We start from the raw sequence: 25,961 nt of genomic DNA on the forward strand, positions 1-25,961 counted from the left end.
CTTAACACTCCCACTTAATTTTAAGTTTTACACAAACTTACAATTACTGTCTTTGATTTCACCATACACAGCCATTCTTTTCATCGTGAACAACACTGAGTCCAAGGATGTAATGGAGCTTTTCAAGGTCTTTCATGCGAAATTTTTCCTTCAGTGCTTCCTTTATATTGATTATTTCATCATTACTATTAGCAAACAAAATAATGTCAGACACATATACTGCAACTATTGTTAGATTTTCACCCTTCCGTATGAAAACACATGGATCTGTTGAACTCTGAACAAATTCCAGTTCCATCATCTATTCATGAAATGATTTGTTCCAACAGCGTGGTGACTGTTTTAATCCACACAGTGATTTTTTCAGTTTACACACAAGGTTTTACACACCTCTCCAGAACGAACCATAAACATTTCTGGTGAACTCGATCAAAAGTTTTGCTCTGGTCAAAGGACACAAAGATTGCAGGGATATCCCTGTCTGTGATGTAATGGAACAGGTCCCTGAGAAGCACCAGATTTTGTTATATGCTTCTTTCCCACGTGTGAGTACAGCAAACCAAAGAAGGCATAACTACACTCAAATGGGCACACAGGACAAGAGAAATAATCTTTCCATCCACGTTCAAAAGAGATGTGAGACACCACGAGGAAAGATCTTCAGATTGTCTAGGATCCTTACTCATAAGAGTAATGATCCCATCCAGTGTTCCCGGCGGCATAGACCCCGTGGCCAGACCAACATTCACCCAGGCTGATGGGTTTCACTAGTTGTTCGTGAAAGGAAAAGTCGAGGGTGGCAGAAACTGAGTAATGTCGTCCCACAACCCATCGTCCACGGTTAGGCCGAATAGAAACGGCGGTAACAGCCGAGACACGCGTCTAGAATGTCAGAGATTTCAAATGTCAATTGACCATTCTCCAACACTAGACTGGAGATGTGTTTGGTCTTGGCCATTTCCCGTGCCTTGCACAGTGAAACTCTCGTAACATTTCGAGGATCAAGAGATTCCATCAGACTAGAGATGCTCGCCGAATGAAATAGTTTGGAATAATCCTAATCTATTTCTCTGTGAATGTTCTCAATGTTCGAGAGGATCCAGTAATCCATTGGCCTGCCACAGAGCAAGGCAGCTAACATGCCTGCTTGCCTAGCAAGGCCAGGCGGCGGGCTCACGAATGCCACATGCCAGCTTAACAAGGAGGCACAGATTTCCTTGAGAGCCACCCACCAGGACACGTTGACAGACTCGACAAAAAAGCCCCCAAACAAAGGCAATCAATTCATCCCCAATCTAATCCTCGGCAAGGAGGGAGACGTTGAGCCTCCACACACCAGGGCCCTGAAAAACGGGGATAACATCCTGGAATGTGGTGAGAAGGACTCAATGGTCGGACAGTAAAACGAGACATCCCCAACCCAGTGAACTGCAGCCCTGCTAAGGCTCTGCTGAAGGCCAGGTGTTACATAGAACCTGTCAAGGCAACAAGAAATACCCTGACCAGTTCAAGTGGCCACGAAAGCAAATTCATGCAGTACACGCCAGGCATTAGAAGTTTCGAAATCTGATAGCAGCACGTGCAGAGACTGCATACACTGATCACCAGAAAGATGATTGCTTCCAATCTTGTTGAGATGAAGATCCAGAGTGCAGTTGAAATCACCAACGAGGACGATATCAGTCTGTGTTATAAAGAACCTGTCTAAGCCCCAGAAGAAAGCCAACTCCCTAGACCAAACAGGTGCATAGACATTAACAAACCGAATCCTACGACCTCCAGTGACAATATCAACGCTCACAACCCGCCCCTCAGCATCACTATGTGACGTAAAGATCATGCCAGTAAAATGCAGGTGAAAAAAGATCCCCATACCACGCACAGACAGGACAGCATGAAGAGAATGAAAAGTGGTTCTTCTGAGAGGCAAAATGGATTTCTTGCAGGAATATAGCTTCAACCGCAAAGCAGTTGAAGAGAAAAAAATGTGTAGAATTGCTTATAAATGCTATGCATCTCCTGGATGTTCAACGTGATGCAGGAAAAACCCTTCTACCAATCCTGAGGGAAGAATCAGTGACACTGCTACTTCAACTGTACAGACTGGGATGTGGCGTGTGCAGCCTCTTAAGGCCACGTGCTCCCACCTCCGCTTCGCAGCTGCGGCCGCCGAAATCCGACTACCACGGCTATACAACTGATAAGTCCAGACCAAAGTCTGGTAACATCGCAGGGCTGCAGGGCCTCGTTCCCCCTCCTCCATCAGCTCTAAAAGACCTGGAATGCTGTGGAAGTCAATTAGACAGTCGAATAAGCCAGGTGACAGTAGTTCGTCCAACGTCGGTGTGGGGTTTGCAACGGCCATGAGGGAGGAGCTCAAAAGACCCACAACACGCGAGGCCCTCAGAACTCACAGTACACATCTCCTCAAGCAGGAAAGCCTGAGCCACCTTGGAAGCAGTATCTCCTCGGATGACCCACCCTGTATAGAGGAAACTGAACCTTCCTTCCTCAAAGGATCCCATCCTAACACTTACTGGGGTGGCAAGTGTGGGTGCCAAAGTAGCCCCAACCCTGTCACCACCAGGCTGAGGCCTGAACTTCCACAGAGACAGGGACATCCCAAAGTCTCCCAGGATGGCCAGAGCACTCTCAGAGCCCAAACCAAACTGGGCCAGAAGGGTGGGCCTGAACCTCCTCAGAGGCCTCTCCCAACCAGACGGCGTCCAGAGTGTCCTCCATCTCTGCAGGGCCCAAAGCCCCCTCAACTGGGGTTGAAGAGGCCTGGCCCTCCACAGGGGACTGGGATCCTCCTTCCCGACTCTCGGGGTCTGCAGGGGTAGGCGCCCCCTCAGAGGCCCCACCCCAGCTGCTGTTAGCTTTTGGGTGGGTCAGTGGAAACCCCACCTCTTTCTCCTTCTTAACGTGCGGTTGCCCTGCAGCCACCATAGCATATGTTGCCACACGCCTCGGGCAACACGAGGACGTGTAGCTACCATTACAAATTTCACACTTGATGTCACAGTCACTATCTGTGTGTTCATATGCCAGACACTTGCCATATTGTGGGGTCTGGCAGTAACTGAGCAGGTGGCCCTCGAGGCCACAGTGGTGGCACAACCACTGCATGCCAGGATAATTACACATTACCCGGAAGCCGTGAACAATAATAAAGTTTGGACTGGCTTTTTCATGTCTATGCACACACGCCGATTCCATGTGCACATTCCCCGGCCACTCTGACAGGTCTCGTATTCCATTTTGCGATATTTCCCGTACGGTGCCAATTCGTCCTTGACGGCATCGTAGAACAGTGTTCTGGTGGATTGTGGAGAGCATGTTGTGACTGATTGGATTATCACTATTTCTGATTGGAGGAAAGATTTTCTGTAGATTCAACCAATAGCAGCCACAGGATACTCACTTCTAATCCGGAATTTCTGATTCTTTGATTTTTTTCTCTTCCAGAATTTCTCTATGTCAATGATTCTAGTTTTCTCCCATTTCATTCTGTGTTCAGTTGACGTGACATGCTCTGCAAAGCTGAATTTTGTGTTTTCATGGGTCTTTTACTATCTTTTTGTTCTCTTATTCTTGTCGCGAGGTTTCTTCCCATTTCTCCAATGTATGTATCATTGCAGGAGCACGGAATTTCACAGATGACGTTTTTGAAATTCTCTTTGGTAAGTCGCTGTTTGTTTTTCACCAGAATGGACCTTAAGGTATTGTAGGAATTCTACCGGACTTCTGTGTTGAATTTTTTTGGTTAGTGTTTGAGGTTTTCAATGAAATGTTGTAGTTATGGTAGGTAAATGGTGGTAACTTTCTGATCTTTTCTTTCTGTCGTGGTCTTCTTCAAGGAGTTTTTGATAAAGGATGAGTTGTAACCATTCTGTTTAAAATGTTTGTTACACCTACACACACACTGAGCGCCTGTTCTGTGAAAGTGGGTTTTCTCGGGGCACTCCCGTTTCCCCCCACATCCAAATATTAGGCATTGGATCTTTAGATCCCAGTCAAGGCAATGTTCTTGCCCGGCCCTGAATTGTGCTGTTTGAGTCGATGTCTCGTCGGTTTTCCAGACTGCGGGCTCCAGGCTTGCCTACCTCTCTTGTACAGCTTTTGTCTCGCTCCCCTTTCTCACCCGCAATTTTTATAATTCCCCACCTCACTTCATCACCTTAAACAAGCCAGATCAAATTAAAAAAAAAAACTTTTACGTAAAAGTAAATAATTTTCCATGAGCGGGGACGAAGAGGAACCACAACGTTTCTGACCATCCCTGTTGAGAAGAGAATTTCTCATACCTCTCTCTCTTTAAACTTAACTTCTGCAAAGCTCAAAGCGAAAGCACACACACTGACTTGAAGACGAAAGGCGGAAGACTTTCGAAACATCGTCCTCTACACTTGTGCCTCCACAACAGGCAGTTCCGTCCATTCTACAAAGTTTCATCATAAATAATCTGCCTAAACAATCTGTCAAAGAATACTCGAAATTGTGATAAACGCTTTTCAATGTAGAAAAACTAAAAATATTTGACCAGGAACGGCTATAGATTTCAAACATTATGAGCCATTTAACTTCAGTGAATGAACTTGGGACGTTAATATTTCTACGAGGATATTAGATAAAGTCGTTGGTGAAAAAGTTATGTGTGCTTCGAGTTAGCTAGCCATCAAGAGAAGTGTACTGGTATGTCAATATAGAACTATTTCTCTCTCCTTGAACCGTCGACAAAACATTCAATTCCGGATCAGATAGAAGATTTAGTATTGTTTGTAAAATTTTTGTATATAAATTATTATATATAATGACCGTTATTACAAATTGTATTGTTATTATATATTGTATATTGAGATATATTTGTGTTAAGAAAGAAAATTCCATGTATCAATCTTGTTGGCAAATATCACTCAATTAACTTCTGAGTTAAAAGGTTAGGATATTTGAAATCGTAATATGTAACGTACGTAACATAATAAATCAGAGACTTGTCCGAGATCAATTATAATACGTAACAAGTTTAATAAATATGAAATGAAATAAGGGAAAGAAACCAGAAAAAATGAATGATCTGATTCAACAGAGAACAACACAATGTTTGAAATAAATTAAACCACTTCTAAGTATCGGAAAACAATTAGCATTAGTTCATTCTATTTATATCTCGTAAACTAAGTCTTTTTAAAAATGAAGGAATGCTTTTAGTTTTGGTAAGACTACGAGATTATATCCAACCTGACTATCTATAACCATAAATCTACATAATCTTTCACGAATTAATATCTGTTTTTCATCGCTAGAGGAATCTCGTGTTAGTGTCATAAAACATGCATTTTCAAAATAAAAGTGTTCTAAATTGATGGCGATATGAGGAATAATAAAAAAATATAATTATGGTAAACAAGACAATAACAAAATAGAAGTATTATTAGCCACTTTACAAGATAAAATACAAAATGTCCGTAGGTTAAACATGTTTTGTTTTACCGTAGTATTTCTATTTTTTATTATCTTTAAGACCATTGCTATTTTTATTAGAATAAAATATATTATTTTATGTTAAATAACGTAAGTTTGTGGATTTGTAAAATGCTGCTCAATATGCTATTGTAAAACTAATAGAGAAAAAAAATTACAAACATTATCGAAATATATGAAAGTATTACCATAATTCTATTTCTCTTTATGAAATAAGATACCGAAACTATTTCAATGGATAATTGGCTACACTACGAGATGTCGCGCTTACTGGTGCTTGTTTACCATTACGGAAGCAGGTGTTTTTGAATTTTGTTAAAACGAAGTCTGAATTTAGTGGTATGATTTTTACTTTAGGTTTAAATTAAAATTTACGATAGGCGTGACCTGGTGAATAATTAATAACAAAAAATTTAAACTTGTTGAACCAGGTGGTCATTTGTCAATTGTTGAATTTGTTCGCTCCTGTACGTAAAAAATTTTCTCATCCCAAACGAGCCGTTTTTACATGTATATTTTACTCTACAAGTGGGCTTTTTACTTTTATTTTGCGTCTCGCTTTCTGAGTTTCTCATTCATAATTTTACTGTTGATATTAATGGTGTTATTTTACATTTCTTATTGTTCCTGTGTGAATGTAGTCTTGCAATTTGTCTTTCCTTTGTTGTTTAAACATGTCGATAACCTAATTGTTGTATACGAGCTTTGTCACCCGCTATTAATACTATACGACTTTGTATTATAATTTATATGTCAAATACTATATTTTATTTGATACTTAGTCATCGAATTGTTGTAGGCTGGTTAAAGACTAGTGAAGTTTAAAGCAAAGTAATCAATACATGGTGTGTCGTACATCAGTGGAAATATATATTATTAAGTTATTTACAAGAAACTATACAGTTATAACTGTTCATCGTTGACTTTCATCTGTTTCAACTATTGCTCACCTCCAGTAGAACAGGTTATTTTGTGAATTATTTTACTTTTGTATTTCATCTTAATTTTAACTCATATTGTAACTTTTTGTATTATCAAGTACAAGTACAAAATTGTCCTTTCTAAAATTCTCACCTTTACTAATTTTTATTGAAATATTTGCTTGCTTAGGTTTGTGCATTACATTTAATGGTTTTGGGATAATACACTTATTAGAAGGTTTCATAGTTTTAGTATTTTTACTTGTAATTATTATTTCTTACTTATATGTCTTTATTTTTGCAAATGTAGTATATTACATTTTCATTTTTTTTTCTGTAAATGATTGACCATTGTTTTGTTTTTACTTTGGGTTTCTTGTTACTTTGGAGGGAAACGATGTAAAAGTCTTGGTTGGTATTGATTCAGATCCATATAGTATTTGAAACTACAGTCTGTCAAAACATACTTTGTAATGCAGTACTTTATGATACACCTTACATGAAATTATGTAATGGTTGTGTTGTCAACACCACAGAACTACAACTTTGATCCAATAAAATCTTACAAAAATGACATTTGATTGACAAAATGCTTTTAAAGAAAAATATGAAAAAGAAACCAAACCAAGCCTTGCAGAATCACCTTTTTCCTGCTGCTTGTCCTGTCAATACTTTTTTTGCATCCTCTCTCCATTAAAGGCTGGCCATAACAGATTTCAAAGGTGACTTTTTAGTAGAGCCAATTTGAATTTCATGCAAAACTACTCGAGAGCCATCTACGCTAGTTGTCCCTAATTTAGCAGTGTAAGACTAGAGGGAAGACAGCTAGTCATCACCACCCACGATGACCTCTTGGGCTACTCTTTTACCAATGAATAGTGGGATTGATCCATCACATTATAATGCCCCCATGGCCAAAAGGGCAAGCATATTTGGTGTAACGGGGATTCAAACCCACAACCATTGAATAACAAGTTGAGTACTTTAACCACCTGGCCATGCCAGGCCATCTGTGGTAGTTCAGCCATATCTTTCTGCACATCTATGGACTGTCTTTGCAAAAGAAAACATTTGTGTCACATAACTGTTTTCTCATGGACTTTCCATGTCTATTTGTGTTCAGTCATCTCTTTCTCCCTCTGATTGTCCTTCTATGTCATCAGATTCTTTGTATCTATGGCACCTGAAGAAGGCAATGTCTTATCTGCAGGTTATAAATGGAATTGAACAGGGTCTCAACCCCTTTCTGGGGTTTTTGTTTATGCTATTTTTCATCATTCCCAAAGAGATAAGAGATTGATGACTGGTAATTGTCCAATTATTTTTGAACAGATTCTTTCACTCAGTTCATAGAATTAGAAATTATTTCTCATGAAGTGGATGTTCTCTCCTGGACAATGTTTACCAATTTTAGGTTTTGGACACTTTTTTCTTTATTCCAATTTGTCTATCTGCTTCTTGCTTTTCGAGTTCATTCAAGACAGTTAAATTTTACATTTTGAGGTCTTCCCTTCTGGTTTACTATGGTCTCTGAAATTTTCTTTCAGTTTCTGAGAGTATTTGCACAGAGGATGCATTTGTTCTACTTCTATATTTGATAACTGGCTCAACTCCTTGCTTCTCAAACATTTTCAGCTATAACCTCACTTCTTTTTCAGGAGTACTCTTACTTCAGTTTACTGGTTAACTTCTACATGTTTGCATTGATCCCTTGCCATGTATTTGATTCATTTGAGAGTCTTTTTCAATTCATTTGCAGCACAGGTTCAACATTTTCCACTGTGTCTTCAATACACTGAACTTCTGATTCCCAGAGGTCACATACTTCCTTTTTCTTCTTACAAGAAAGGTTCTGTCTCATTTGGGGGAATTTGACTTCTCACAATTTTTATGTTCTTGGATTTATCCATATGAATCTCCTTCAGTTGACCTTGGCCAGTCAGTGAAATATTTCTGTAGGTTCACTGTATTCTCTTGTATTTCTTCAACTCTTGCTATCAAGATGATTTTATCAGTCTTGCATGTTATTGGGATTATTTTTGAAATTTGTTGCTTGATACGTTTACAATTATTCTTTGACTCATCTTTTTGGTTGTATTGTTATAATTCATTTGGATAATTCTACGACAATTTCTTATATCAATCTACATATCTACAAAACAAGACATTCAGGACCTAAGCTTTCTGGCTTTAGATTTTCTGTCTCTGGGTCCATAGCCACCACCACATTCAGTTGTAGGTCTGTCATATGTTGGGAGCTTTTGAACTTGATGGAGATATTCAATCTCTCTTAGACCTGTATCATCTCAAAGAATAGCTTTTTCAATCCCTGGACGTTTTAGTAGATTTGTTACCACTTTGGAAATCCTCTCATGTATACCTTAGCCACTTCTTTGAACACCAGTCTTCCACTTGTATGGTCACCAATTCTCAACTTTTCAGCTCTGACAATTCTGTGATTTGGAATTCTTGCCTTCTTCTTCCCTCAAGGGCACTTTTATTTATGACATCCATTGCCAGATTTCTTTTCTTTGGTCTTCTCAGTCAGTCTTGATTTCGACTCTTGCACCTCTTAATGCCTCAGTTACTTCTTCCAGCTTGGAGGTCCTTTTTATTTAGCCTGGAACATTCATTTTTTACCATAGTCTATCATGCCTTCATCTTTATTCATGGATTTTGTCCAATCCCTTGTAAGATGGGCAGACTTTTCTAAGGAAGTGGTCCATTTTTTATTTATTTTGTACTTTATGAATGCAGTGTTGATCCATTGATCATTCCCTTTTTTGGTTTATCCAGCTCATTCTCATTTCATTTTCTTTTTACCTGGCTTTTCAAGAGTGGTTTGTACAATTTTACAGTTATGGATTACAAAGTAATGTGTGTGTGGCTTTTCATTTCTTTCCTAGCTATTCACTTTTTCTTTCTCCAATTATTTTAGATCTTTTCCAGGCCTGTTGTCATGCTTGTCAAGTTCATCTTCTGGACTGGAATCTCTATTTAGTTCTTTGGGCTCTTGTTCAAACTTTTGAACCACTATTCCCTGTACTATCTTTCTTTAAAGGCAACTTTCTTTTTGCTTGCAGAAGATGTCTCTTTAACATTATTGTCTTAGATGTTTTCTGCACACTTTATCATAGGGATATGTTATTTTTATTTCCAAATGGCTGTTTTTTCACCAATACTTGTACTGTTCAGAAAGGTAATCAGATGTTTCCTCATGCACCTTCTCTGCTGTATCTTCTCATTACACTCTGTAACTCAAATTTTGTTCCTGGATAGTATGTGTTATTTCTTTATTTGTTTATGTTGTAAAAGTACATAAAATGGCCATTATTCCCTTCAAACTTTCTTTTGTGACCTGGATAATGAAATTTAGAAATTAACCTATTTTCTTTGTAAAAATAGGCAAATTTACTTGAGGTCTGAATAAAGCAAAATATGAATCAAGATTTACATTTATTTATACTAAAGTTATACAAAAATGAACAAAAATGTTTGGAAGTGAGTAGTTTTTCGATACTTGCGACTGTATCAGCCCCCAAATATAGTCTCCCATCATGTAATTGTTATATATTCCCAGGTCAGAAAAGCAAAGTTTGAAGAGAAAAATAGATCTTTTCTATTTACTTCAGACATCAGCAATTGGAAAATAACATTTTCTACCCAGAAACAAGAAAAAGTAAAAATTTTGTTACATAGTTTTATCATTCTAATCCTAAGTGTCTCCTTTGCCCTGTTTAGTCAGTAAAGTGCTGTATATATTATATAGCTACAATTCTGACAATTGTCTTTTCTTTCTGATTGCTTTTTTTTTCCTTATGACTTATCTCCGTGGATTGAAAATAAACACTAAGGTTGTGTATTCTTTTAGAGATGAAAATAATTTTCAACATTTTTAATCTCACCTCTCATCAAGTTTATCATCTTATAACTTTTCTTTCCTTTTGCCATTGACATCCTTTGGATGAGACCTTGTAAGCAATAATGTTGATGGCCACAGACAGGTTTGTGTCTATAACTTACATTACATTTTAGTTTAATATTCCTCTGCACATATCATTATTCTCCAATCTTCCCAGAGACTGGTGTGTTGTTAGTTATTTTCTTCTTTTTCACAGCTTCATCATCTTTGTATTTCTTTGTCGTTATGCTGGAGAAGATATAACCCACCATGAGGCCAATGATGCTTCACAGATGATACTTCTCTCACCTGAAATCTGCATTGAGTGGAAAATAAAGTATTAAGTCAATCTGCATCTGTTTATTGCTTGCTATTGAAAAAGGGTTTTCTGCAAGACTCATTTTGGCCACATACTACAGGAAAAACAAAAAGCATTTGACATCACATCTGACTGGCACCTACTGTTCCTGTTTGCAGTAACCCATTCCCAGTCTATCAGTGTGAGACCTTATACGGATGAGATAAAGTCCTTGTTTGGTCTGTACACTTCTGCTTATGCTTGTTTCATCCACTTTGTCTTTTCATTTGTTTGAGAAATGGCAGAATCCTTTCTACCAAGTCTCAAGCTGCTGGGAAGGTCAGTATCAAGAGTTCTCCCTTCAGATCAATACTGTTTCACTGGTATGAGACTGAATGGGTGCATCCTTCAATGAAAAGTAGGGCTGGGATGCTTTATCATCCCTACTGAGTGGATACATCCTTCAATGGAAAGTAGAGTTGGGGCATTTTATCTGGAAGAGTAGTGTAAGTCATCCCTGCAATAAGACTCAGAACATTTTTGGTGGCTCTACCAACCAAATAGGTCTTGCATTTTCTTTGGGATACAGATCTGAGGTGATTCCTTTTTGAATTGCTTATTCTGGTAAGTATTTTATGTAAGTATATCTCCAATACAGTATTGCTTTAACCATACAACACACCTATGCTTAAGCTACCATTATGATACAATGGCTTGGTTGAGCAGACTTCCATTCTGTTCACATGAAATATTGTAGCATCACTCAGAATTTCTTTTAGACATTACATCTTGCTCTGTGTCCTTTATTGGTCAAAAAAGTGTTTCATGCATGAGAAGAAATTGGTATTATGTTCTATGGGTATTTTCTCTTTTTGATGATATAATTTCAAAAAGAAGCTCATCCTTTTCATTTCTTCATCTACACTGGCTCCTTCATCACTTCATCAATGTGGGATTCTTTCTGTTTATTCTGTGGAGAGGAGAGTAGCAATTATAAAGTTAACATCTTCCTTTCCAAAAATCATATATTAAATAGAACTTCTTCACAGAACCTTTTGCCTTATTAAGAATAAGCCTTTGATAAAATGCTTGTACTCATCATGTTTTCTGTGCACAGAGGATGTGTTGCTCTCCTTTAGTAAAGATTGTAGTTTAACTGTAGTTTAGTAAAGGTGGGCCTTTCTTCTTCAGGGACAAACTGGGAATGCTTTTAAAGAAAAAAGGTCCACCTTTTGAAAGTGCTTGAGTTATAGGATTTTTATTGTTTTGTTTTCTTGATCCCACATGTATTTTTGACATCATGTAAATATTAATACATCTAGGTGTGGAAATTTTATTTAAGGCTCATGACATGCAGAAGATAAAAACATTTCTGAGTTAGATAATAGAATCTTAAGTGGCCATGGGATAATCCAAAACATTTTTAGTCAGTATGGATTTATTAAACAAGACAACCTATTTTTATGGAATATCATTTCATGAAATTCTACTTTTCATGCTGTTTGGCAGGGTAAATGCAAAGTCAACTCTAATGACATAGTAATTTAACCAGTTTTCTTCCAAGCTGTTTTGTAAAGATTTTATTAAATTTGGTGGTTAAGAAAAATATAATCTGGTCAAAATATTTTCATTCTCTTGCTTAAAAGAAAAAAAAGAAAAAGAGGCCATTATGTGATATATATCTTACAGTGAAGCTTCCTTTTCATATATAATCAGCAAATTTCTTTAACAAATGTGCAACAAATTTGACATAACATTGTTTAGTTAAATCTTAGTTGCATTATCTTTACACATGTCTTTACATTTTCTATTTTCAGGAAGAAAGATATAAATTTTCTCTAAAAAAGAGACTACAAGTGAGTTACTTCCTATTTCACATGTAAATAAGTATTGTCTTGTTTACTTGATGAATTCAGAAAAAATGGAAACACAAAGAAAATACTCTTCATCAACTTCAGAAAAAGGTTTTATCTGAACATCTGGATGTTTTTTATATTGACAAGAATAATAATGTCTGGCCTGCTCTATGTAAACATGAAAAAACATGTCCTGTATCTGTAAGTAACCATAAAAAAGAAGTAAACACTGAAAATATAGATGAAAACCAAAGGCAAAACATTTCCATATCACTTGATAAAATTTGTGAATCAGTTGGTAAAATTTATCGAGTATTTCCAGTTTATGGTTTTATCACTATTACACAGCCTGTAAAAACTACTATATATTTCGATGTTGGAACCTTTGAAGATAGAACCAAGACAACCTCCTAAACAGAACTGTTTTCTTCCACATAAGAGACATTGAAAATCCAACAGGAGAACATTTTGATAAATTAGATGATGTATTGAAAAAGGGAGAAAAAGTCAGGTTTCATGCTATTCCTTCATCTTTGAAAAACTCTTTAGCAAAGTGGCAGGCAACTCGTGTATTTATCAAACATTTTGAAAATAAGTCTATATTGACCACTGAGGATGAGCAACCTATTTTAAACTCACATTTTTCTTCCAGTTTAGATAAAAGTGACAGTAGCTTTTCTAATTATAAAACCTTACATGAACAAAAAGAATACCTAAATCTGGAAAAAAACATTTCACCAAACTGTGAACAGTATCAGGAAAATATGGAAAATAGTTTGCAATTGCAAGATTATAATACATGCTCCACAACTCCAACAGGCATGTAAAGTACTGCAGGTAATTTTTTAACTTCTAAAATCAATTTATTTAAACAAGGGTTAATTGAGAAATCAAACCAATGGCTTAACCATCAGTCTTTGAATGGTGGCTTAACACAAGTAAAACATGATGTGCCTTTGAGAAGTAATCACAATGTTGGAGAATCCATCTCTACAGAAGAAAATAATTCAAGTACTTTAAGATACTTGGAAGAAACTCCAGAAGGTGTCACTGAAAATAATGAAATCCATCCATTAATGTATGGTGCCAGAAAATTCATAACATCAACTTCTTCTGTAGATTGTCTTTCCTCTGTGTGTCAGACTGGTTCACTGGTTGACTTTAAAGAAACCTATGATTATCCTTTGGGTTCATGTTCCTCTACAGATTCTGGCTTAAACAAGTTACAAGTGAGTTTTTGTTGCACCTAAGTTTTTATATACGAGTCTCCCTTTCGGAAAAGTTTAATTCCCTAATAAATTTCATCAGTTTATACAGAACCAGAAGTATTTTAAGTTTTGTAGTCGATTTAATGCTTTGGTGAAAATATTATCTGATTCTACACTTCATAAATTTATAAATGTTGCATAAAGTAACAAATTCTCATAGACCTTTAAATTTACTGACTTCCATTTTTCATGTGGTTATGTGATACATAAGAGCAATTATTAACCTACTGGTAATATCATAAATTGCTTATTGTGTCTTTAAGAAAGTATTTATAATAAGCAGGATTGCTGAAAACAATTTAGTAACTGATGTTATATATCATCACACACACTTATAAATATCTTTAAACTTTGATTACCTCTTCAGGCATGACGTACTCATCAGTGTAAATATTTCTTTGCCAAAAAAAAAAAATCAGTTAAAAATTTTTTGATGACTCAGCATTAGCCAATTTTTTTTAGCTGCACTTTATTATTATAATGAAGAGGAGCAGTAAAAATCTGGAATTTTATTTTGTTCATCTTATTAATGAGAAGAATAATATAAAATAAAAATACATTTATATATACAAATTGTAATAAAATTTTGGAATGGACAGTATATCATATCAGCTGCTTTGTTGTTTTTTATGTTATTGGATTCATAATTTTCTTTTTTAAAAACAGGTCCATTTCACCCAGCTGAGTACCTCTACTTTTTGTTTTGAGAATTTCTCTCTTCTTTAGTGATCAGATGAGTTCCTTTTAAATAATTACAGAAAATGAGAAAACCTGAAAAACTGAGTGGAAAATACTATTTTTTGAGACCTTCTAGCATTAAGAAACCATGCGCTCTATACAGAAGTATATTATTATTCTCTTTTACACGTTGCCAGCTTTGATTCTAATTTAAATTTTTGTTTTGCCTTCTCTGTTTCTTTCATAAAATGTGATGTTGTTTGACTTTCTTCATCATGTTGTAAAGCTGCTTTGATTTTGTTTGAAGCCATTTATTGGAGCATTATATATTTCATATTTGCTACAAGTTTTTATTTTGTGAATCAATTTTTAGAATTTTTAGAATCTATTTTTGATATTCCTCAACTAAGTCTTTTTATGCTATTAGCTGTGTACTCTGCAATTACTTCATTATTTTAGGTTATATGTGTACTTTTAACATATCTATAAGTTAGTACTGTAAAGCTAATCTTTCCCAATTAATTAAAAGCTCTCCATTCAGTTGTCTATGTATGGATGTTTTACTTAACCCATTTTTTTCTTGATAGAAGTTGAGTAGTTTCCATTGGAAACTTAGTATCTTTTTTGTACGGTTATGCTTTCTTTTTAAGAGCACACTGGTGGTTGTTTGTACTTCTCTTTTATCACATCAATTAACTTTAGTTACTTGTAAAAAAATAACTTAGTTTTCATACTGCGGCAATTACATACGTTTACCTCGTTCATTGTACACTTTTTACCGTCTGCACGATTCCCAATTTGTTGACCCCCGCTGGTACAGTGGTACGTCTACGGATTTACGACGCTAAAATCAGGGGTTCGATGCACCTCGGTGGGCTCAGCAGATAGTCCGATGTGGCTTTGCTTCAAGAAAACACAAACACACTCAATCTGTTCAGCGCACAAAATAACTTTTCCTTTAAATTCTGCATCGTACGTAAAACACTCTTCTATGGATAAAAACGCAATAAAAATATGAAACACAATAAAAGAGCTTCTGAACAACAAGAAAATCAGACAAAGACTGAGAACGATGATATCCAACTACAGCTCTAGAGGCGCTAGCATTGGCAAATTTGACGTTTTGCACTATTTTCAGTCTTTCTACGTTCTTCTTAAAATATAGTCCAATCTGTTTGTTAATGCAGGATTTTTTTCAAAAATCTTTGTTGTTCGAGGAAAATGATGTTTTCGAGACTTTCGAAGAGTGAAAAATAACAACTCGAATTTAAGACGCAACCTAATTTTTAGTTTGGAAAAATGCGAAAAAAATGTGTCATAAATTCAAAGTAATACGTATTCGTAATCTTTATAATCCAGTATAAAACTTATAACAATATGGATTATATATATGTATTTGGGAGTGTACTATTGGCTCAGCATGGCCAGGTGGTTGAGGCGCTCGAATCGTAATCTGAGAGTCGTGGGTTCGAATCCCCGTCATACCAAATATGATCGCCCTTTCAGCCGTGGGGGCGTTATAAATTTACGGTCAATTCCATTATTAATTGATAAAAGAGTAACTCAAGAGTTGGCGGTGAGTAGTAATGACTAGCTACCTTCTCTCTAGCCTTACACTGCTAAACTAGGAGCAGATAGCACTCATGTTGCTTTGCGCGAAATTAAAAAACAAACGTATATTTTTCTTATTCTTTCCATAACTAGATTTTATCATAGTTATACCATGTGCAAACCAACAAACAGCAAAGAAATATAAGGTTCTGAGAATACCTTATTCTGTTGTTAAAGTGTCATCTTAATTGTGTTTCCAAAATTTCAGGCTATTTCTAAACATAAGTAACGAACGAAATATAATAAATCGAGGTCTCGTCCGACATGCAAAGTATGCTATGTAACAACTGTCAGTCAAAAATCCAAAGATCTCCCAAATTATTTCTTCGGGAAAGTTATAATTTAATAAGTTGTAGCGTAGACCAATGCATCAAACACAAGAAAGCTTTGATTGTTATCTTTAAAGAGTTATATATTTTAGTCGTGTACTTGTAGTTCTTTGGTTATCTATATCATAAGTGCTGTGAGCAATGATTCGCGAACTAGGTAACGAGAAGTCAAAATTTCTCCTTTAAAGTTCTCCCAGTCAGCTGTTTTCAACTGCATTGAATTTAAGAGACTTTTTTGCCGATAATTATTGGGATCGCTAGGGTCTTTCCATGTTTAATTTGTACAACTAAATTATTGTTTTCAATGATAGTATGCGAGAGATTTCCATTAGCGTTTGTCATTCGACAATTGAAGTCTACACGATTTTTATTTTAATCTCATATAATTATTTTTTATCTTCGCCCTTCTCTTGGATGTTAATATAGAAAGTTATTGAGGTACGAGAAAATAGATGTTTCTTAGTAGCCATCACTAGTAAAGAAAAACCTGTGTATAATGTAAGATGTTGTTGGATTTCGTAGTATCCTGGTGGATTATGCAGGACATTTTGGTTTGTTTATCGCTGATTGGTAGAAAGACTACATGATATTTCAACCAATTGTAACCGTAGATTGCTCACTTGTAATCTGGAATCATTGTTTATTGAAGGCTTTATTTTGTTAATGTAAATATATTATTTAATTTCGTTGTTTTCCAAAGTTTGTCTCTGACGATGATTCTAATTTTAGCTCAGTTTATTTTGAGTCCAGTTGATATAGTGGTTTCTGTAATGGCTAAATTTTGTATTTTCGTGAATCTTGTGCTATCGCCGTGTTCTTTTATTTTTGTACCGACTCGTCTTACTGTTTCTTCAGTATACGTTTTGTTGCAGGAGTATGAAACTTCACAGATGACGTTTTTTGTTTTTTATCAGTGGGATTCTGTTGGTAAGATATCTATAAGACATCTATATTGAATTTCTTGGCTCACTTGAGTTTTTTACCGAAATATTGCATGTAGTAGAGGTACCGGTAGTATTCTTCTTTCCGTTGAGGTGTTCAGGGAAGTTTTGATGACAGTGGAGGTGTAACCGTTCTTTTGGCGATTTACATTGATGGATGTCTTATCGCATATGTTTTCTGCTATCTTGTTTAGGCATTTCGCTATTCCACATTTTACCGAGGTCATATGAAAGGACTAGAAGTTTAGGTAACTGTCATTGTAGGTGTGGTTTTTGTGTACAGTTATGGTGATTTTCCTCTCTTGCCTATTGATGAGTATGCTAAGAAATGATACGCTATTTTGTTGATCTATTTTCACGGTAAAATAGATGCTGTTGTTTATAACATTAAGACGTTCAAATAAGTTTTAATAATCGTGGAGCCAGATAATAAAGATGACATCAATATAGCGTCTGTAAAAAACTTGTTTTATGTGTGTGTGTGGATGAGAGGGTTTTTTCTTTAAAGCCTTTCATGAAAAACGTCACCTAAGACTGGAAGAGTAGTTTGATCCCATGGCGAGTTCGTCCATTTTTTTGTAGAATTTTTCGTTGTAATGTATGTAAGCTGACTGTTAGTTCCATGATGACATCTGTCTTCCTGTCAGTTCTAGGTGGTAGAGAGTAGCTATTCATCAGTCGTTAACCTGTGATATGAAGGGTGTCTGAAGTTGTAACATTGGTGAATTGGTCTGTGAGGTTATAACTGACGAGAATATCTTGAGGTCTTACGTTTAGTTGTTCTGAAATCTTTCGAATCGTGAAGCTGGGTTTCAGTATTCCCTTGTAGTAAAGATAAGATAGGTAACAAAACTACTGATAACGCAAAAAAGAATATCCCAAGTGTTAATATTTTTATGGATTTTTATTTACGTCGTGCTATTCAGTTCATGACTCACGAATTTTGGTTACAGAGGTAAATACTAACATTTACACTCCGTTTATTGTAATATGAAGGTGTAATGTGTGCTAAAAACAGCAAGAGAAGAAATAAGAAGGTAGAAACAGTTAATTCGTATTCGTTTAATTCATGAAATGCTATGGTATAATTTCGATTGAAAATCATCTATTTAGTTTTATAAATTATTAAAGACTCCTATTGTTATAGATTGTTACGAAAGATTGAGTACGAATTATATCTTGAAAGTTGATTTTTTATTTGAATTTTTTACTCAAATTTATATTCTGACCAAAACAAAAGATGATTTTTTTAAAGATTTATACGGTTGAGTAGAAAATTACGGATGCAAAAACTGGTTTAAATTATATAAAAGTTGATTAATAATAATGATGATATTAATCCGTCAAAATATTTGAAAAAAAAAAGAAAAATCCACGAATAGATGGTTTACTATTGAGATACAAAAAAATTTCAACAAATACATTGGATTATTATCCACTTTCCCAAAGGTGGATTAAGATAAGTATTAAGAAAACTGGCTTTTGGAGTCCTTATTGTCCGTTTTGCTTAAACTTGTTTTAGTATACATAGCGGATGGGTGTAAAGTCTCTCTTCCAGTTTGTGTTGTAATCACTTATTAATTTGATTATGTAAGAGGAATTTTGAAATTATATTTAATTTTTAGTTGATTCTTTAAGCTGAAAATTGTGAAGTTTTTACTTTAGAGAATAAAACATTAAACTGTATTGAAATCTTTGATAACAAACCTGAACATTTTATTACACAAATCAACAGAAAATATCAAAGTTATACAAGTTCAAGTTATAGCGCTCGGTAAACAGCTTTAAAATTTCCTCATTGCTACGGAAAGGAATGTATATATACATGTTCTAGTAATGTAACATTAGGCTTCTTGATTCTAAAAACAAGTTGCTATCTTTTATATGCAAGTTTTACCTATCACACCAAATGGTCTGTTTTAGTCATTTGTTTTAATTAATATATTGGTTTATTAACTGTTCTCTCGTAGCACAATCGTAAGCCTGAAGGCTTATACTACTAAACACTGGTGAGAACAGCACAGATAATTTATTGCGAAGCTTTAATCCTAATGACAAACATGTTCATCAGGTTTCTTTGGTTTACAAACAAAAACTTAAATCATAAAATTTCTGAGAAACTTGTGTGTTTTTATACTTTTTTTATGAAAACAAATAATAAAACATTCAATAAAATCCTTCCTAACTTTATATTGGCTTTTTCTTTGATGTTTCTGAAGTTATAAAATAAAAACAGGATAATATTTTGCTACGTTGAGATCTATATTAATAAAATAGAATTTGTAGTAGTAAATCGTTAGTTACATTTAAATTATTTGTAATGAAAATGGGCGTTTTTATATGAAGGTGTTTGTCATTATTAACTAAAAATTAACTTTTGTGATATTGGTAGATAATTATTTTATTCAAGTGTTAATATTTGGAATTTTCAACAGTTCTAAAACTATGTGAAAGTGTCACACACGAATAATGAGGTTCAAAAAATAATTTATTTATTCGATTCTAAGTATATATAATTTCTGAGACACGCAAAACACCAAGTGAAATAGTTTCTTTGAGTTAGGTGTTAGGTCACTTGACTCACAATCCGCTGGCTGCAAAGTCGAATTCCTTCACCGAACAGGTTCGCGTTTTTAAACGTGAGAACGTCATAAAGTTACGACTAATCTAATTATTCGATTAGATTGTTCCAAGAGTTGACGATCAGATGTGTTACTTAGTTGCCCTATTAAATTACAGCCAGTAGCACCTTTTATTAAACTGTGCCACCTATATCATCTGCTTCGAAATGTGGATATTCAATAAACAGCGATCTTTCATTTTAAGACTATCGGCAGTAAGTTTACGGAATTACAAAGATAAAATATGAGTTTCAATTCCAGATGGTTATCAGAGAACCCATAACTCATTGTGTAACTATGCGCTAGAAACACAAGAAGAAAAAATAGCTTTTCAAATTTCAGCACCAACTTTTAATTGTTTCGTTTTTTTTATCTTTTGTTCAAAGACTATTTTTTTATGAACAATCTAATTGGTAATAAAATAAATGTCTGGCCTACCAAGTATAAATGGAAGGTTTACCACACAAGTCCAAACGTCACATATTATTACACAGGATAACATGTACGTTATTACTAACTGTACCGTACGAAGTTATCCTATTGCACTACAGCCTGGTAAAGCTAAAACTGTTTGTAAAAGTTTATGTGAGAAGCCAAAAATTAGAGAAGAATGAAAATGCTGCTAAAACGCAGTTCTACTAATATATTTATTTTAGGGTATGACACTATAGCACTTTATTATGCTGATAAAATTAAGAAACGAATTAGAATAAAAGATTCTCTTGTTTGTATTGGAATTTGTATTGGCTGTGCTAGCCGTCCCTAATTTAGCAGTGTAAGACTAGAGGGAAGGCAGCTGGTCATCAACACCCACCGCCAACTCTTGGGCTACTCTTTTACCAACGAATAGTGGGATTGACCGTCACATTAAAAAGCCCTAACGCCTGGGAGGGTGAGCATGTTTGGCGCGACGCGGATGCGAACCCGCGACCCTCAGATTACGAGTCGCACGCCTTAACGCGCTTGGCCATCCCGGGCCCGAGATTCTCTCGCAGTATTTACATTGTTAATGTGATTATATTTTAAACTGTTATTTTCAATAATTTTATAACTTGTTTTATTCGTTTATTTTATTTTTGTAATTGTTTCTAACTTCTCAAGCAAGAAAGTACATTTTGATAACATAATAATAAAGAGATAAACAACAATTTATGATATAAGAATAATTTTATTAATAGCAAAACATACTATATCTTGTTTATAATTTCTTGAGTAAGAAAGTACATTTTAATAATATAATAATAAACAGGTAAGCGACGATTTATAATATTAGGAATAATTTTATTAATAGCAAAACATACAATATCTTTATAATTTCTTGAATAAGAAAGTACATTTTGATAATATAAAATTAAGAGATAAACAACGATTTATAATATAAGGAATAATTTTATTAACAGCAAAACATACAATATCTTAGGCTAGAAATTTTGTCTGTATTCCTAAGCAGTAGAATGTTAGTAGAATGTTAAAAACAATAAACATGACAGGAATTTTGTTTCAAAGAGAAATTTTGTTTCTTATCTCGTCATGACCGGAAACTGAATATTGAAGTGATTTTATGTCAGTATTTAGTTCCTCTTCTGATAATTTTCTGGTTATGATGTTATAATAGCTTGTTGCAGGATTTTTTTTTCTTGTTTTTAAATTCTAAATGATATGTGGTGTGGTTTGAGTTTTGTATGTAGAAGTGACTGTTTAACAAATGTTTTGTAAAAGTTCAGTTTGTTATGAAAATCAAGGAAAGCTACAGAGCTCTACTAACGGTGCAAGTTTCTTAAATGTGTTATCACTGATGTTTGTAGTGTTTGTTTTGAATTTCGCGCAAAGCTACAAGAAGGCTATCTGCACTATCCGTCCCTAATTCAGAGTGTAAGACTAGAGGGAAGGCAGCTAATCATCACCACCAACCGCTAACTTTTGAGCTAACCTTTCACCAACGACTAGTGGGATTGACCGTCACATTTTAACGTTCCCATGGTTGAAAGAACGAGCACGTTTGGTGCGACGGGTATTCGAACCCGTGACCCTCGGATTACAAGTCGAGTGCATTAACCATCTGGCCATACCGGACCTGTTTGTAGTGATGGGTGTGTTTGTGTGGTTGTTTTGTTGTTAGTTGGTGATGTTGATGTGAGTGGCTTTGTTGGTTTTTCTCTTTGTTATTGCTGTAGTTTTCATTAAGGAAGCAGGGTTGGGACATTGTTGCATGTTTCTCTGTTGTGGTGGTGTTGGCGTGACCATGGTTGATGTTTCTAGAAGAGGTTAGAATTATTGTTTGAATAATTTGAAATTATGTCATGAATGGATGGGGTTGTGTGTTTTATACAAACATATATATATATGTTCAAAGATGGGAAAACCTCTAAAATTAACGGCGTTTTGACCCGTACAATTAGCACAAATAATCTTGTCTCATTCATTCGGGACTAGACTACTTCCTGTTGGGCAGCACATTTAACACATGTTGGGGAAGCAATAGAGTGTGGTTTAATGTGTCCAAATTTATGGCAGCTGTAACATTTGACAATTTATCTTGCTTGTGTTTTTGCAGGTTACATGAACTAATTTTTTTTACAAACAGTGTGAAATCGTCCTTTAGTGATTTGTCGTGTTCCTCTTGGTTCTGAATGGTTACTTTAACAAGTAGTGTCTTTTGTTTTAAAAGAAGTGATTCACTCTACTTTACTTAGTGGTACTGTAACAAATTGTTTTAAGCTCGTCGGTGATTTCGTTATCTTCGATATTGAATTCGACATTTTTGATAACGATGACTGTTTGTGATGTTCTTGGGATTGTGTGTTATGGTTTTGCCATAGAAGACAGTGTTTGGCCAGTGGGCTAAAATGTGTGCATAGTCCAAAGTGGAACACAATTAAGCAGAATTCCTTATTTCGTGGCCCGGTATTACTAGTTGGGTTAAGGCGTGCGACTCGTAATCTGAGGGTCGCGGGTTCGCATCATCGTCGCACCAAACATGCTCGCCTTTTCATCCGTGGGGGCGTTATAATGTGACGGTCAATTCCGCTATTCGTTGGTAAAAGAGTAGCCCAAGAGTTGGCGATGGGTGGTGATGACTATCTGCCTTCCCTCTAGTCTTACACTGTAAAATTAGGGACGGCTAGCGCAGATAGCCCTTGAGTAGCTTTGCGCGAAATTCAATAAAAACAAAAAAACACTTATTTCGTAAGACTTCATATGTCTTTGAAATATTATTCAGTGAACAGTTTTCTTATTTCAGTGACAATCTGTGTTATTCTGAATGAAAGTAGAATTTCCTCAATGATTAAAGCAAGAATTTTGTATTGTTTGTCCGTGATGGTAATAAATATTGTATTTTGTGTGTTTGGTGTTGTCTTATTACTATTATTATTATTACTATCAGAAACATTATTTTCCAGTGCAGCCTTCTTTCTTCATGACTGTTTAAAAAACCATCGACTTTGTTGTTTTCTGGTGGCGACTGTGTGTACTATGTGAAGTGCAGTTCGAAGTAATGTTCTGAACAATGGATTCTAATCCTGTTATCAGGTGATCAGGAGTCATTAGTTGTCCATGTCGGTATAAGGCTCGTCATCGCTTTAACAAGGCAAGCACTGAGGATAAATCCTACTGAAAAATGGAATAATAAAATTATTTCAAATTACAGAATTCAGTTCTAACATGTCTTCATTCTTCAGTAGTTGAGAAACGAAAGATCCGTTACAAAGAAAAAGGACAAACAAATTAAATATAAAGAAAATGGTGTCATCAGGCGGCAGGATATAGGTATAGGTCAAGTCTGGTCAAATGCGTGCAGAACTCCCACCCAGCTGCCATCTTTTCCCACTTCGTCCTCTACCAACCAGTATCCCCAAACAAACAGAAACATTTCACCAAGATCGACCGTCAAGAAACTAAAGATTCAACTATATCATCAGGACACTACCACTTTTGTTTGTAAATCATTCCTCTAAGTCGTACACTCAATTCGTTTGTTTTTCACATCTAAGATGCTTTTAATTGGATACCATGAGTAATTAACAATACACATCAACAAACCAGAGCATGTAAGAAAATGACACTGGATATTAATCCATATTGTGTTTAGGTTCAGATGACCTTTATTATAGCCCCCTGCCAGTACAGCGGTATGTCTACGGACTTACAACGCTAAAATTAGCGATTCGATCAATCTCGGTGGGCTCAGTATGTGGCTTTGCTGTAAGAAAAACACATACATTTGTTATACCGCACCAACCAGAGTCTTTAAGACGTGTGGTGTTAATTTTCCTCTCTAAGTTAATATCTTAATCTTAATATTAATATGTTAATATCTTACTTCATAGTAAACCTTTGAAACTTAGATTAACAGTTTCTTGTCATCTACACATGTAATCCACAAAGCCATTTCAAGCATCATTATTTATGCTAACTGCTTAAATTAATCTCACGTGACAATAAACCCTCTTTATGTTGGATAATTTCGTAAAATTGGTAAGAAATAATCAATAATAACCATCCACCCGTATAATTCCATTGAAAACTTGAGTTAGAAACTGTTAATTTAATTTGATTGGCTTAAGAAACCTTATGTATCAGATGGACCTTTTATCTGATAGTTTTGCTGTTCTAAATGAGCCATATTTAACCCAAATGACAGCAAATTAAAAACAGTTCACTTTTACTTTTAGGTGAAGCTGTATTCACAATGTTAGCCGATAGCTCACGTGACTTTTTGTGTAGTTATGCGCAAAGGTTTCGTTCAGTTTCAGCGGTTTTTGTTGGATAACTTTGTACAAGTGGTTTATACTTATGTCAAAAGAACTCTTAATTGTAGTTCAAAAAAAATTTGTCAGTCTATCATATGTGAAAAACAAACAAACATAAAGATAAGCGTCTTTCTCTATCGAATAAAGTTTTAGTATTTTTGGTGGGCGGACAAAAAAGGGAATAAATTCAATCAAAATTGAAGATATTATATCTCAGGTATTTCTTTATGGATATTCTAGAAATTTGGTATGTGACATGGGAGTCCAATAAAACACTTCCACTGGAAATATGCATTAGTTTAGATCACCACATTCAGAGGTAAAGAAGGTAGAATATCGCTAAACTCTCTCTCGTGAACAACACACAGTTGTCTAACAGCAGATTGTTTTGGTCGCACGACACATTACTGTGTAACTTGGTCTCCTGAGAAACTAATGTTATGTTTCTCTCTTTCGCCTTCTGTTTCCGCTTCCCCAACAGCAAAATTACTTATATTTTTAGATCCCTGCCTTCCTGAAGGACTTTATGCCCCACAGGGACCGTTTGATCTGTTAAACAAGGGTCTCTGGTTCTCCCTTATTCATTCAAGCTTTCTTGACTCCTTCTTACTTCTTGAGGACTCTTCAAATCTGCCATGTTAGTACAATCATCATTTAGTATGTTAAAATACTAAAACTTTAGCTACAGCACACACCACTATTTTGAGAGGGACGAACAATGGCGGAAAATCTCATAATGAAGTTCCTGCCATGTATTGAATAAATGAATATCAAGTGTATGAATAATTAATAGACCTTATCAAATACGGCTGATGTTGTTATTGTCATTATAACGATTTAATCAGATCGTTTAATTTGATGATTTCTGTAGTTTTTAAACAGTCTCTTTCTTTTTCAGTTTCTTGTAGGTGTAATAAAAGCATTTCATCCCAAAGTAATATATGACCTGTTTCGTATTGATAAATGTTAAGGATAATATTTGTAATCCACTTGCGCGTGAGAATTTGAGATTATTTGCGTCTCATATCTCAGGAACGTGTTATTTAAGTTATGCATTCTTTCCACGTTCATACGGAATATTTTTTTCCATTTAGTTACGATTGTTTCGAGTGAGGTAGTAATGTAACAATTTTTTATGGTTTGAATACAGTTTTTGCATCAATTATTAAATTATCAGGTCATCACATAAATAATGTCCGAAAATTTAATAGAAAAAGTGCATCACTATTTCTGTTTTTCGAGAAGGCCTCAGTGACTAAAATACGTATCAGGACGTGTACACAAATGTACATCATTAATCAGA

The 25,961-nt window shown here is 35.2% G+C and overlaps 1 long non-coding RNA gene across 1 annotated transcript; it reads left to right on the forward strand.

The window, feature by feature from the left end:
* The first annotated feature begins 5,713 nt into the window (after positions 1-5,713).
* On the forward strand, positions 5,714-23,257 carry LOC143234976 (uncharacterized). The gene is made up of 3 exons (XR_013018875.1): positions 5,714-5,823; positions 12,421-13,688; positions 14,394-23,257. It is a non-coding gene; the product is annotated as an uncharacterized LOC143234976 (long non-coding RNA).
* Positions 23,258-25,961: the final 2,704 nt, after the last annotated feature.

Source organism: Tachypleus tridentatus, chromosome 12, assembly GCF_004210375.1.
Source record: "Tachypleus tridentatus isolate NWPU-2018 chromosome 12, ASM421037v1, whole genome shotgun sequence".
NCBI classification, from domain to species: domain Eukaryota; kingdom Metazoa; phylum Arthropoda; class Merostomata; order Xiphosura; family Limulidae; genus Tachypleus; species Tachypleus tridentatus.